Here is a 13,158-nt window from a genome sequence, read left to right as displayed (position 1 = left end):
TTCCATAAAGGGGCCCTTGAAGGCGGTCACCGAACCCGTACAAATGGCAACCCTTGGGGCGCTCATCAAACTTGTACACTTTGGTAACCCTTGGCGGCGGTCAACGGAACCCATACAAAATGCTCGGGGCAATTTCCACAACCTAATTGGAGACACCGATACTTGTTCGGAGCTTTACACCATAATGATTGAGCTTTGAGACACCACCAACCGTCTAGTGCGCGAGAGCACCCAAGAGGCACAAGCTCTAGGGTGCAAAACATCCAAGAGTAATAAACTTCTCAACTTTTCACTACCATGAATCACCGTGGAGAACTCAAACCGATGCAACTAATGCAATGGTAAGAACACACGAAGTGATCAAGTCCCTCACACTCAAACTCCACCACAATAACAAAAGCTATGAAGGAATATGAGAGGAAGAATAGGGAGCTCACAAAGAACTCCAAGATCTAGATCCAAGGGGTTCCCCTCACTTAGAGGAGAAGATGATTGATGGAAATGTAGATCTGGATCTCCTCTCTTTTTTCTCTCAAAAACGAGCAAGAATGATTGAAGGGATTGAGAATTAGCAAGCTCGAAGAAGGTCAACAAAGGGGGGCAAACACGAAGTCAAGATATAAAGGAGCAATGGGGAAGAAGACCCCCTTTTATAGGCCTCCCCAAATCCAACTGTTATGCGCAGTGGTCGTGCACAAGCAGTACTACCGTTTGGTTGAGCGGTACTACTGCTTAGTGTGGTGGTTCCAGAAAAAACGTGCAAACGGCAGAAACCTCGAGACGGTAGTGCCACCGGAGCGGTACTACCGGCTGATCCAATGCTACTATCCCTGGGGATGCAATATCAAGGTAAGCGGTAGTAGAGAGAGAGAGCAGGGCGGTAGTACCGTTCCCTACTACCACACTACTACGTCTAAGATGAATAAGAGACCAACACCACAAAATAAGTAATAGTAGCAGCGGTATTAGAGAGCGGTAGTACCACGTGGGCGGTACTACCACCCTACTACTGTGCTACTGTCGTGAGTGAAGAGCAGACCAATAGAACCAGCAAATAAGCAGTAGTAGCAACGGTAGTACATAGCGAAAGTACCGCCTAAGTGGTATCACCGTGGTACCGAGCGGCACTACCGCCTGAGTACTGAAAACTGTCATGAGAAATGAAACTCTCATAACTTTCGCATACGAGCTCCGAATTGAGCAAACTCAAGCTTGTTGGATGGTGGACGACAAGAGCTATCCTATGGCGAATGGTTATATTAAGAACAAGCAATGGAGAATATATGCCACTAGGATAAGGAAGATGACCTTCCCAGATATGATCCGGCAAAATCTCCAACTCCAAAAACACAATGATGATGCATACTGATACGTCCATTTTGCATCATGCTTTTATATCGATATTTATTGCACTATGGGCTGTTAATACACATTATGGTACAATACTTATGCATTTTCTCTCTTATTTTACAAGGTTTACATAAAGAGGGAGAATGTCGGCAGCTGGAATTCTGGTCCGGAAAAGGAACAAATCTGAGAGACCTATTATGCACAACTCCAAAAGTCCTGAAAACTTACGGAGAATTATTTTGGAATATATAAAAATATTGGGCAAAATAAATACATCAGGGGATCCACCAGGTGTCCACAAGCCAGGGCGTGCCCTACCTGTAACGCCCAAGATGCGATCCTATCCTTATTTTGGTGCGAGGGCCTCGACGGGGATAGAAGCGCATCTCGTCGTTTCGCAAGAATGGATATCGTTACAAGTACATGTAATGAAGAGAAGAGTATATGGAATTAGCTTACACTCGCCACAAGCTACATCGGAGTCACATCAGTACAATACATAAATATCACGAAGAAGAGCAGGGTCCGACTACGGACGAAAACAAACGAGAAAAGAACGATGTCCATCCTTGCTATCCCAGGCCGCCGGCCTGGAACCCATCCTAGATCGATGATGAAGAAGAAGAAGAAACTCCAAATGAACAATCATCGCGCTCACATCAAGTAACCTTTACTTGTACCTGGTGTTGTAGTAATCTGTGAGCCAAAGGCGACTCAGCAATCTCATTTCCAAAGGTATCAAGACTAGCAAAGCTTAATAGGTTAGACATGCATGGGTAAGTGGTGAGGTTGCAGCAGCGACTAAGCATTTATTTGGTGGCTAACTTACGAGTACAAGAATAAAGAGGGAGATGATCTACGCATAGCGGACGTGAACTATTGATGATCAAATGAATGATCATGAACACTTACTTACGTCAGACATAACCCCACCGTGTCCTTGATCGGAGAAGGAGCTCGCGAAAGAGACAGTCACGGTTACGCACTCAGTTGGCATGTTTTAATTAAGTTAACTTCAAGTTGTCTAGAACCAGTGTTAAACAAAGTTTCCACGTTGCCACATAACCGCGGGCACGACTTTCTGAAAGGTTTAACCCTGTAGGGGTGCTCCAACTAGTCCATCACAAACTACCACATGCTGCGACGGAATGACCTCGATCAGGGAAACCCGTGATCTCCTCGGGTCCCTATTGGAAAACCTCAACCTCGAGTTAGCTCAAAGCATCCTCGGAATCCCTCGCATGGGACGCTCGATAAAGGTAAAACAAGTCCAGCAAGGCCGCCTGACGTGTCGACGATCCCGATAGGAGCCGCGTATCTCGTTCTCACGACACGACGGATGAGCGATGGTTACCACGCCAAACGCCGAGTTGCCCCGGGTAGCGTTAATAAGCTGCTCTGTTTTGGACCAGCACCATCAGCACTGGCCCTCCCTGTATTATGTAGAATTACTCCTCGGGTTCATGACGTCCTATGCTTTTCATTATTAACAGAATTACTATGTTGGGCAAATATAGTACCAATGTTGGGCCTTGACAGACGAGTTTTATCCTAAAACAAGGATCTAGGGGGTCCCCATAACAACCCCAAGCATGTTAGGAGCGCTCATTTATGGAACATAACATCGGTAAACGAAAACTAAGGCGGGAAAGGTGGAACAAAACACCAGGCTAGAAAGGCCAAGCCTTCCACCTTTTACCAAGTATATAGGTGCACTAAATTAGATAGCAATTAATATGGTGATATAACAAGGAACCCACGTTAACACGTGGAAGCAACTGCACCTACAACTAGCAACGTTAACACATGGTTAAGCAAGCGGTAACATAGCCAATCAGTGGTTTGCTAGGTTGTGAACAGGTTGAAGGTTTTCATGGCAATGTTGGGAGGCTGATATTTAAAGGTGGTAGGCAATGAGACATAACGATATAAATGGTAAAACTAGCAAGGCAATGATAGAAATGGTATCGAGGGAAATGGTCATCTTGCCTGAGATCCCGCTTGGAAGAAGAATGACTTCGTGAAGCAGACGAACCGATGTAGTCGAACGGGTCCTCACTTTCCGACACGCTTGCGAAACTCTATCGAGACGAAGCAACCGGAAACAAGCATCAACACACAATATTCACCACACGATGCACAACACATATGATGTAGGAACAAATGAATATATGCAATACGTGGCATGGCAATTCACATCAATCAAATACTACACATTAAGTGAAGTTCAATATGCAATGAGTTGCATATTGACGAAACTCCACATACGAATTATTTAGTTCTATCATGATTAGGTAAACGGCAATATTAAATGTTGTTAAACATGGCAAGAGGTGAAGCGTAATTAAACTACCTATCTAGGCATTCTAAATGAGGTCGGAAATGACTTATAGCATCTCCGGGTTGACCTCATACGTTAATTTATAATTCTGTCCAGATCTGAACTAACACGTTTAAATATTTGTTAAACAGCAAAATAAATAGGTTTACGTGATTCTACGCGTTGTTTCAATCAATTTACACATAGAGAACATCTCCAACGGAGCTACGGTTCAAAACATACGAACGCCGCAAGATATGATGGCATGAATGCAATATGTGTGCAACGACAGTCACAAGCATTTCAAAACATGCAACCAGCAAGATAATATGAAACTACACGAGATTCTAAGCAAGTTTCATATAGGACACGATGAAAACGGAGCAACGGTTCAACAACTACAAGCTAAACAAGTAATCACTACAATCTGCCAAAATCAGTTACATAGCATTTTCTACACCCCAAGATAACAAGCTACATAATCCTAAAATGCTCAAACAAGACATGAGGAAATAGTGGTCAAGATGCTCTACAACATACTACTAATAACATCTAGCATAGAAGCATGGATCACTAGGAAAAGAACTCACAAAATGGCATCTCACATGAAGTTTCAGACTTAGTGAAAATATCAGTTTTGACAGTGCAGTTTTCGATCTGAAGGCATATTGACAACAACAAAACTATATGCTACAGGGCACCAAATGACATGAAAATTCACAGCATGCTAGATAATCTTAAGGGCTACAACTAACTCCATTGCACCATCCTCAAAAGAGCTATAGATCACCAGATAAACTCATGGAAAGACAACAACAAAATATAACAGATTTCAGACTTAGAAATATTTCAGCATCTCCAAATAAGCATTATTTTCTAGCATGTTGGCAACAAGCAAACAACACCTAACACATGGACTCCTATTGCAACCAAAATTACCAGAGGCTAGCCTACACATCCAAGGACATATCTCTAGTTTAAATCTAATTCACATCATGCATGAAATAAATCCCACAAAATAAACAAAAGGGCAACATGGAAAAATATCACACGCACTAACTTGCTCAATAGCTAAAACTAAATGCACAGTTAAATTCTATGGATTTTTCTACCCCGAAAACACGTATAACATGAGGGGTTGCAAAATAAAATATCGCCACACGTATATGCGAGAATATGTCCTAAACGCGATATAACAAACTAGTGACAGAACCTACATGCAAAAATGCAAAACAACTACTCTTAAATACATGGCAAAAGGTCCCTAAAAATATGAGCATTTCTTCTACGGGGTTTGAGCAATCTGGACACGCACGAAAATAAATACGGGACAATTAGCATATTAGGGCAGCACGCAAATCTAGGCATACGGCGGGTCAAACTACTTCAAACATGCATGCAAGTTGTAAAATATTAATCTGTGCGGAAAACTAATCAAGTTTCATATATAAAACATCGCAATCCGACGCACGGTTTGAAATCTACGGAGGTTTTAATATCTAATATATTCCTGAAATTCTAAAATCGCACATACTTATATAAAAAACCTAGAATCTAAACGGGCCAAAATTGATGGGTGCACAATAGCTAAACATCGCTTGGGCGGGGGCTAACGGGGCCGACGCTCACCTGAGGCCACTTGGGCCGGTGGTGGAGAGGCGGCCCGTGGCGAGGGGACTGGAGAGGCCGAGCTGGGCCTAGGGTGCGCGTGGGCCGAGCGGGAGGCCGTCCACCTGGGTTGCGGGCGCTCGCTGCCTCGTCCTCCTCGCACCGAGGCAAGGGCAGCGACTGGCGGCGCCTGCAGGCCGTCTCGACGGCGAGGTCCAGCGGCCTCCGGCGAGGGACGCGGCATGGGATGGATCCCCACGGGCCGGATCTGGCCTGAGGCGGCGGCGCATCGAGGCAAAAGCGGCGGGAGGTGCTGAGCCGGCAAGGGGGCGCTCCGGCGCGGCGGCTGGGGTACCGGCGACGGGAGGCGGCGCAGGGTAGCCTCGGAAGTTGCGGCTGCGTCGGGAGCGAGGAGCTCTGTGCTCCCTGCGCAGCGACAACGGGGCTTCGGGCAAGACGGGCGGCGGCGGTTCGGGCCTGAGAGGGCCTCGCGCGGGCCGGAACGGGCCGGCGGAGCTGGAGGGAGAGAGTGGCTGCGTGGCTAGGGTTTGGTAGGCACGGGAAACGAGGGAGAGAGGGCCAGATTAGGTAGGTTAGGGGTGTCTAAATAGGAAAGGGGGCTAGGGTTAGCAAAATTTTGCCCCGATTTCAACCGCGCGATCGGAATCGAACGGTCTCGCACGGGCGGACGGGTTAAGTGTCCGTGTAGAGTAGGCTAGCCGGAGAAGAGAGGGAAAATGGCACCTGACAACGTGATTTAAAACACCGAAAACGTCCGACGATAGACCGAATACGGTGCCGCTACGGTCGACCGTTCGGGTACCACACGGACTCCGATTGCGACGAAATTTGGCAGGCGGCCTGCCTACGTCTAAATAAGTACGCACACCAAGTTTCAACCCAATCAGAGGAAGTTTTATACACACTTTTAAAAACAAGATTTTGACGATGCCGCGGGCGCGTGCATGGGTGGTCGGGCTCAGAACGGGCAACGACGAGAACGGAGAGAATCGACAACTAATAACGGATGCAAATTTTGGAAACTAGTGGCAACGGGATGACGATGCAATGCGGATGATGCGAATGATGCGATGATGATGCGACAAATAAAATAAGCCACACAACGAAAACGAATAAAAGGGGAATATTCTGGAACGTCGGTCTCGGGCTGTCACACTACCCCCCTAGGCGCGCCCTGCAGTCTTGTGGGCCCCTGGCAGGCGTCCGGTGCCCATCTTCTGCTATATGGAGGGTTTTGACCTGGAAAAAATCATGTCAGAACTTTCGGGGCAAAGCGTCGCCGTCTCGAGGTGGAACTTGGGCAAGATCAATCTAGGGCTCCGCTGGAGCTGTTCTGTCGAGGAAACTTCCCTCCCGGAGGGGGAAATCGAAGCCATCATCATCACCAACTATCATCTCATCGAGAGGGGGTCAATCTCCATCAACATCTTCATCAGCACCATCTCCTCTCCAAACCCTAGTTCATCTCTTGTATCCGATCTTTGTCTCAAAACCTCATATTGGTACCTGTGGGTTGCTAGCCGTGTTGATTAATCCTGGTAGTTGATGTTAGTTGGTTTACTTGGTGGAAGATCATATGTTCAGGTCCTTAATGATCATTAATACTCCTCTGATTATGAAGATGAATATGCTTTGTGAGTAATTACGTTTCTTCCCGAGGACATGGGATAAGTCTTGTTATAAGTAATCATGTGAATTTGGTATTCGTTCGATATTTTGATGAGATGTATGTTGTCTCCCCCCTAGTGGTGTTATGTGAACGTCGACTACATGACACTTCACCATTATTTGGGCCTAGGGGAAGGCATTGGGAAGTAATAAGTAGATGATGGGTTGCTAGGGTGACAGAAGCTTAAACCCTTGTTTATGCGTGGCTTCGTAAGGGGCTGATTTTGATCCATATGTTTCATGATATAGTTAGATTTATCTTAATTCTTCTTTCATAGTTGCGGATGCTTGCGAGAGAGGTTAATCATAAGTGGGAGGTTTGTCCAAGTAAGGGCAACACCCAAGCACCGGTCCACCCACATATCAAATTATGAAGTAATGAACATGAATCATATGAGCATGATGAAAACTAGCTTGATTGAAATTCCCATGTTTCCTCGGGAGCGCTTTGCTTTATATAAGAGTTTGTCCAGGCTTGTCCTTTTCTACAAAAAGGATTGGGCCACCTTTATGCACCTTTTTACATTTGTTACTTGCTACCCGTTACGAATTACCTTATCAGAAAACTATCTGTTACCGATAATTTCAGTGCTTGCACAGAATACCTTACTGAAAACCGCTTGTCATTTCCTTCTGCTCCTCGTTGGGTTCGACACTCTTACTTATCGAAAGGACTACGATAGATCCCCTATACTTGTGGGTCATCTAGACTCTTTTCTGGCGTCGTTGCCGGGGAGTGAAGTGTCTTTGGTGAGTGGAACTTGGTAAGGAAAAAATTATATATTATGCTGAAATTTACTGTCACTTGTCACTATGGAAAATAATCCTTTGAGTGGATTGTTTGGGGTATCTTCACCCCAACCGGAAGCACAAAGATATGATCCTCAACCTACTGCACCTACTGAAAATATTTATTATGAAATTTCTTCGGGTATGATAGAAAAACTGCTAGCTAATCCTTATGCAGGAGATGGAACACTACATCCTGATTTGCATCTAATCTATGTGGATGAAGTTTGTGCATTATTTAAGCTTGCAGGTCTGCACGAGGATGATGTCAAGAAGAAGGGATTTCCTTTATCTTTGAAGGAGAAGGCATTGACGTGGCATAGGCTATGTGATGATATTGGATCATGGAACTATAACCGATTGAAATTGGAATTCCATCAGAAGTTTTATCCTATGCATCTGGTTCATCGTGATCGGAATTATATTTATAATTTTTGGCCTCCTGAAGGAGAAAGAATCGCTCAAGTTTGGGGGAGGCTTAAGTCAATGTTATATTCATGTCCTAATCATGAGCTACCAAGAGAAATTATTATTCAAATTTTTTATGCTCGGCTCTCTCGTAATGATCAATCCATGCTCGATACTTCTTGTGATGGTTCCTTTATGATGAACGATATTGAATTCAAATGGGACTTATTGGAAAGAATTAAACGCAACTCTGAAGATTGGGAACTCGACGAAGGTAATGATATAGGTATAAGACTTAAGTTTGATTGTGTTAAATCCTTTATAGACACTGATGCTTTTCGTGATTTTAGCACTAAATATGGACTTGACTCTGAGATAGTAGCTTCTTTCTATGAATCTTTTGATGTTCACGTTGATCTCCCCAAGGAGAAGTGGTTTAAATATCACCCCCATTGAAGTTAAAGTAGTGAACCTATTAAAGTTGAAAAAGAAAGTATTATTTATAATACTGATCGTGTTATTCCTACTGCTTATATTGAGAAACCACCCTTTCATGTTAGAATAAAGGAACATGCTAAGGCTTCAACTGTGGTTCGTAAGAGTTGTGTTAGAACACATATGCCTCCTGAACAAATTAAAGTTGAACCTAGTATTGCTATGGTTAAAGATCTCTTGGTTGATAATATTGATGGGCATGTTATTCATTTCTGTGATGAAGCTGCTAGAATTGCTAGACCTGATACTAAAGGTAAACATAGACCTATTGTTGGCTTGCCTGTTGTTTCTATTAAAATAGGATATCATTGTTATCATGGCTTATGTGATGTGGGTGCTAGTGTGATTGCAAATCCCTTTACCTTATACCAACAAATTATGAATGATATTGCATCAACTGAATTAGAAGAAATTGATGTTACCATTAAGCTTGCCAATAGAGATACTATTGCACCAATTGGGATTGTTAGAGATGTTGAAGCCTTGTGTGGGAAAATAAAGTATCCTACTTATTTTATTGTTGTTGAAGTCTTGAATATTTTTAATGCTAAGATTGATTGTGAGAAAGAAATTGTTACTGTAAGTTTTGGGGATGTGTCTAATGATTTCAGTTTCTCTAAATTTCGTAGACAACCCCATGACAAAGAATTGCCTAGTAAAGATGAAATAATTGGTCTCGCTTCTATCGATGTGCCTCCTATTGACCCCTTAGAACAATAATTTGCGAGACCATGAAAATGATATGTATATGAATGAAAGGAATGAAATAGATAATATTTTGTTTGATCAGCAGGCTATTTTGAAACACAACCCGCCTGTTGAAATACTTGGGGATCCTCCTCCACCCAAGGGCGGTCCCGTGTTTGAGTTTAAACAATTACCTGATACTCTGAAGTATGCTTATCTTGATGAAAAGGAGATATATCATGTTATTATTAGTGCTAACCTTTGAGAGCATGAAGAAAAGAGATTATTGAAAACTTTGAGGAAGCACCATGCTTCTATTGGATATACTCTATATGATCTTAAGGGCATTAGTCCCACTCTATGTCAGCACAAAATTAATATGGAGCCTGATGCTAAACCAGTTGTTGATCACCAACGAAGGTTAAATCCTAAAATGAAGGAAGTGGTAAGAAATGAAATACTAAAGCTTCTAGAGGCATGTATAATTTATCCTATTGTTGATAGTAGATGGGATAGTCATGTTCATTGTGTCCCTAAAAAGGAGGTATTATCGTAGTTCCTAATGATAAAAATGAATTCATCCCGCAAAGAATTGCTACATGATATAGAATGGTAATTGATATTAGAAAATTAAATAAAGCTACGAGGAAAGATCATTACCCTCTACCTTTTATTGATCAAATGCTAGAAAGACTATCCAAACATACACATTTTTGCTTTCTAGACGGTTATTCTGGTTTCTCTCAAATACATGTGTCAAAAGAGGATCAAGAGAAGACCACTCTTACTTGCCCTTTCGGTACCTTTGATTATATACATATGCCTTTTGGTTTATGCAATGCACCTGCTACCTTTCAAAGATGTATGATGGCTATATTCTCTGACTTCTGTCAAAAGATTGTTGAGGTTTTCATGGATGATTTTTCCGTTTACGGAACTTCTTTTGATGATTGCTTGAGCAACCTTGATCAAGTTTTGCAGAGATGTGAAGAAACTAATCTTGTCTTGAATTGGGAGAAGTGTCACTTTATGGTTAATGAAGGCATTGTCTTGGGACACAAAATCTCCAAAAGAGGTATTGAAGTTGATAAAGCTAAAGTTGATGCTATTGAAAAAATGTCGTGTCCTACAGATATCAAAGGTATAAGAAATTTCCATGGTCATGCTGGTTTCTATAGGAGGTTTATTAAAGACTTATCTAAGATTTCTAGGCCTCTCACTAATATTTTGCAAAAATATGTTCCATTAGTTTTTGATGATGATTGTGTAGAAGCATTTGAAATTCTTAAGAGAGCCTTGATCACTGCACGTGTTGTTCAACCACCTGATTGGAACCTACCCTTTGAAATTATGTGAGATTCTAGTGATTATGCTATTGGTGCTATTCTAGGACAAAGAGTTGATAAGAAATTAGATGTTATCCATTATGCTAGTAAAACTCTAGACGGTGCTCAAAGAAACTACGCTACCACTGAAAAGGAATTTTTAGGAGTTGTGTTTTCTTCTGATAAGTTCGGACCTTATATTGTTGATTCCAAAGTAACTGTTCACACTGATCACGCTGCTATTAAATACCTTAGGGAAAATAAAGATGCTAAACCTAGACTTGTTAGATGGGTTCTTCTCCTACAAGAATTTGATTTGCATATTATTGATAGAAAGGGTGCTGATAACCCCGTAGTGGATAAATTGTCTAGATTAGAGAATGTTCTTGATGACCCACTACCTATTGATGATAGCTTTCCTGATGAACAATTAGTTGTCATAAATGCTTCACGCAGTGCTCCTTGGTATGCTGATTATGCTAACTACATTGTTGCTAAATTTATACCGCCTGGTTTCACATACCAACAAAAGAAAAAGTTCTTCTATGATTTAAGACATTACTTTTGGGATGATCCACACCTTTATAAAGAAGGAGTATATGGTATTATTAGATGTTGTGTACCTGAGCATGAAAAGAACAAATCCTACACAAGTGTCACTCCGAGGCTTACGGAGGACACCACACTGGAGATAGAATTGCACACAAGGTATTACAATCTGGTTTTTATTGGCCTACTCTCTTCAAGGATGCTCGTAAGTTTGTCTTGTCTTGTGATGAATGTCAAAGAATTGGTAATGTTAGTAGACGCCACAAAATGCCTATGAATTACTCTCTTGTTATTGAACCATTTGATGTTTGGGGTTTTGATTATATGGGACCTTTTCGAAAGTCCAACGGGTATACTCATATTCTAGTTGTTGTTGATTATGTTACTAAGTGGGTAGAAGTTATTCCAACTAGTAGTGTTGATCATAACACTTCTATTAAAATGATGAAAGAAGTTATTTTCCCTAGATTTGGAGTCCCTAGATATTTAATGGCTGATTGTGGTTCACACTTTGTTCATGGTGCTTTTCGTAAATTTCTTGCTAAGTATGATGTTAATCATAGAATTGCATCTCCTTATCATCCTCGGTCTAGTGGTCAAGTAGAATTGAGCAATAGAGAAATTAAATTGATATTGCAAAAGACTGTTAATAGATCTAGAAATAATTGGTCTAAGAAACTTGATGATGCATTATGGGCTTATAGAACCGCTTACAAAAACCCTATGGGTATATCTCCGTATAAAATGGTTTATGGTAAAGCATGGCACTTACCTCTACAGCTAAAACATGAAGCTTATTGGGCAATTAAAGAGCTTAACTATGATTTCAAACTTGCTGGCGAGAAGAGGTTATTTGACATTAGCTCACTTGATAAATGGAGAACCCAGGCCTATGAGAATGCCAAGTTGTTTAAAGAAAAGGTTAAGAGATGGCATGATAAAAGGATGCAAAAGCGTGAATTCAATGTACGTGATCATGTCTTTCTATACAACTCTCGTTTAAGATTTTTTTTGTAGGAAAACTTCTCTCTAAATGGGAAGGGCTTTACATTATCGAGGAAGTATATCGTTCCGGTGCCATCAACATCAACAATGACAAAGGCACAAATCCGAAGGTGGTAAATGGGAAAAGAATCAAATATTATATCTCAAGTACTCCCATAAATGTTGAAACCAATATTATCAATACGATAACTCCGGAGGAGTACATTAGGGTGACCTATCAGAATGTTTCACACTCCGAAAAGGAATAGGTGTGTGTTATGGTAAGCAAACCGACTCCAAAACTTTTCCAATGACATTTTTTATCAGTTTTGGAATATTTAAAAAATCAGGAAAATTTAAAGCAGTCTGAAAAGTGCACGGGGAGGCGACAAGCCAGGGGGCGCGCCCTACCCCCTGGGTGCGCCCCTGTGGCTTGTGTCCACCCCGTGTACCCTCCGAACTCCGTTTTCTCGTGGTATACTCTTTCGGGTCGGTAAAAATTCATTATATAATCTCCCAAATGTTTTGAACTATGTATCACGACAATATCTCCTGATTTCGTTTGAGTTGTTTCTGCAGCAGATTTAGATCAACATGACGTCTTCAAGTGCTTCGAAGGACAAGTTCTTCGAGAAGTTCATCAACCCCTACCTTGCAGAGGTGCTGCAACACCCTCAACCATTGAGATGCATGAGGGGGGGGGGGGGTTGCACATCCGTGATGTTGAGGGGCCAAAGAATACCGGAAGCATGGAGACAAGGCTCGAAGCAATGGAGCAACAAGTCTTCAAGTGCCAAGGGATGGTGGAACAAAGACTTAATGTCAATCACATGATGATCGCAGAGTTTACCCATAAGCACAAGCTAGACGTCAAGGACATCGGGGAGCATGTCTTCAAGCTTTACGAGAAAATCGAGCATCTCCAAGCCCAGATCTATGACATACAAAACCAAA

Source organism: Hordeum vulgare, chromosome 4H, assembly GCF_904849725.1.
Source record: "Hordeum vulgare subsp. vulgare chromosome 4H, MorexV3_pseudomolecules_assembly, whole genome shotgun sequence".
NCBI classification, from domain to species: Eukaryota; Viridiplantae; Streptophyta; class Magnoliopsida; order Poales; family Poaceae; genus Hordeum; species Hordeum vulgare.
Note: the sequence above shows the minus strand (reverse complement) of the source record.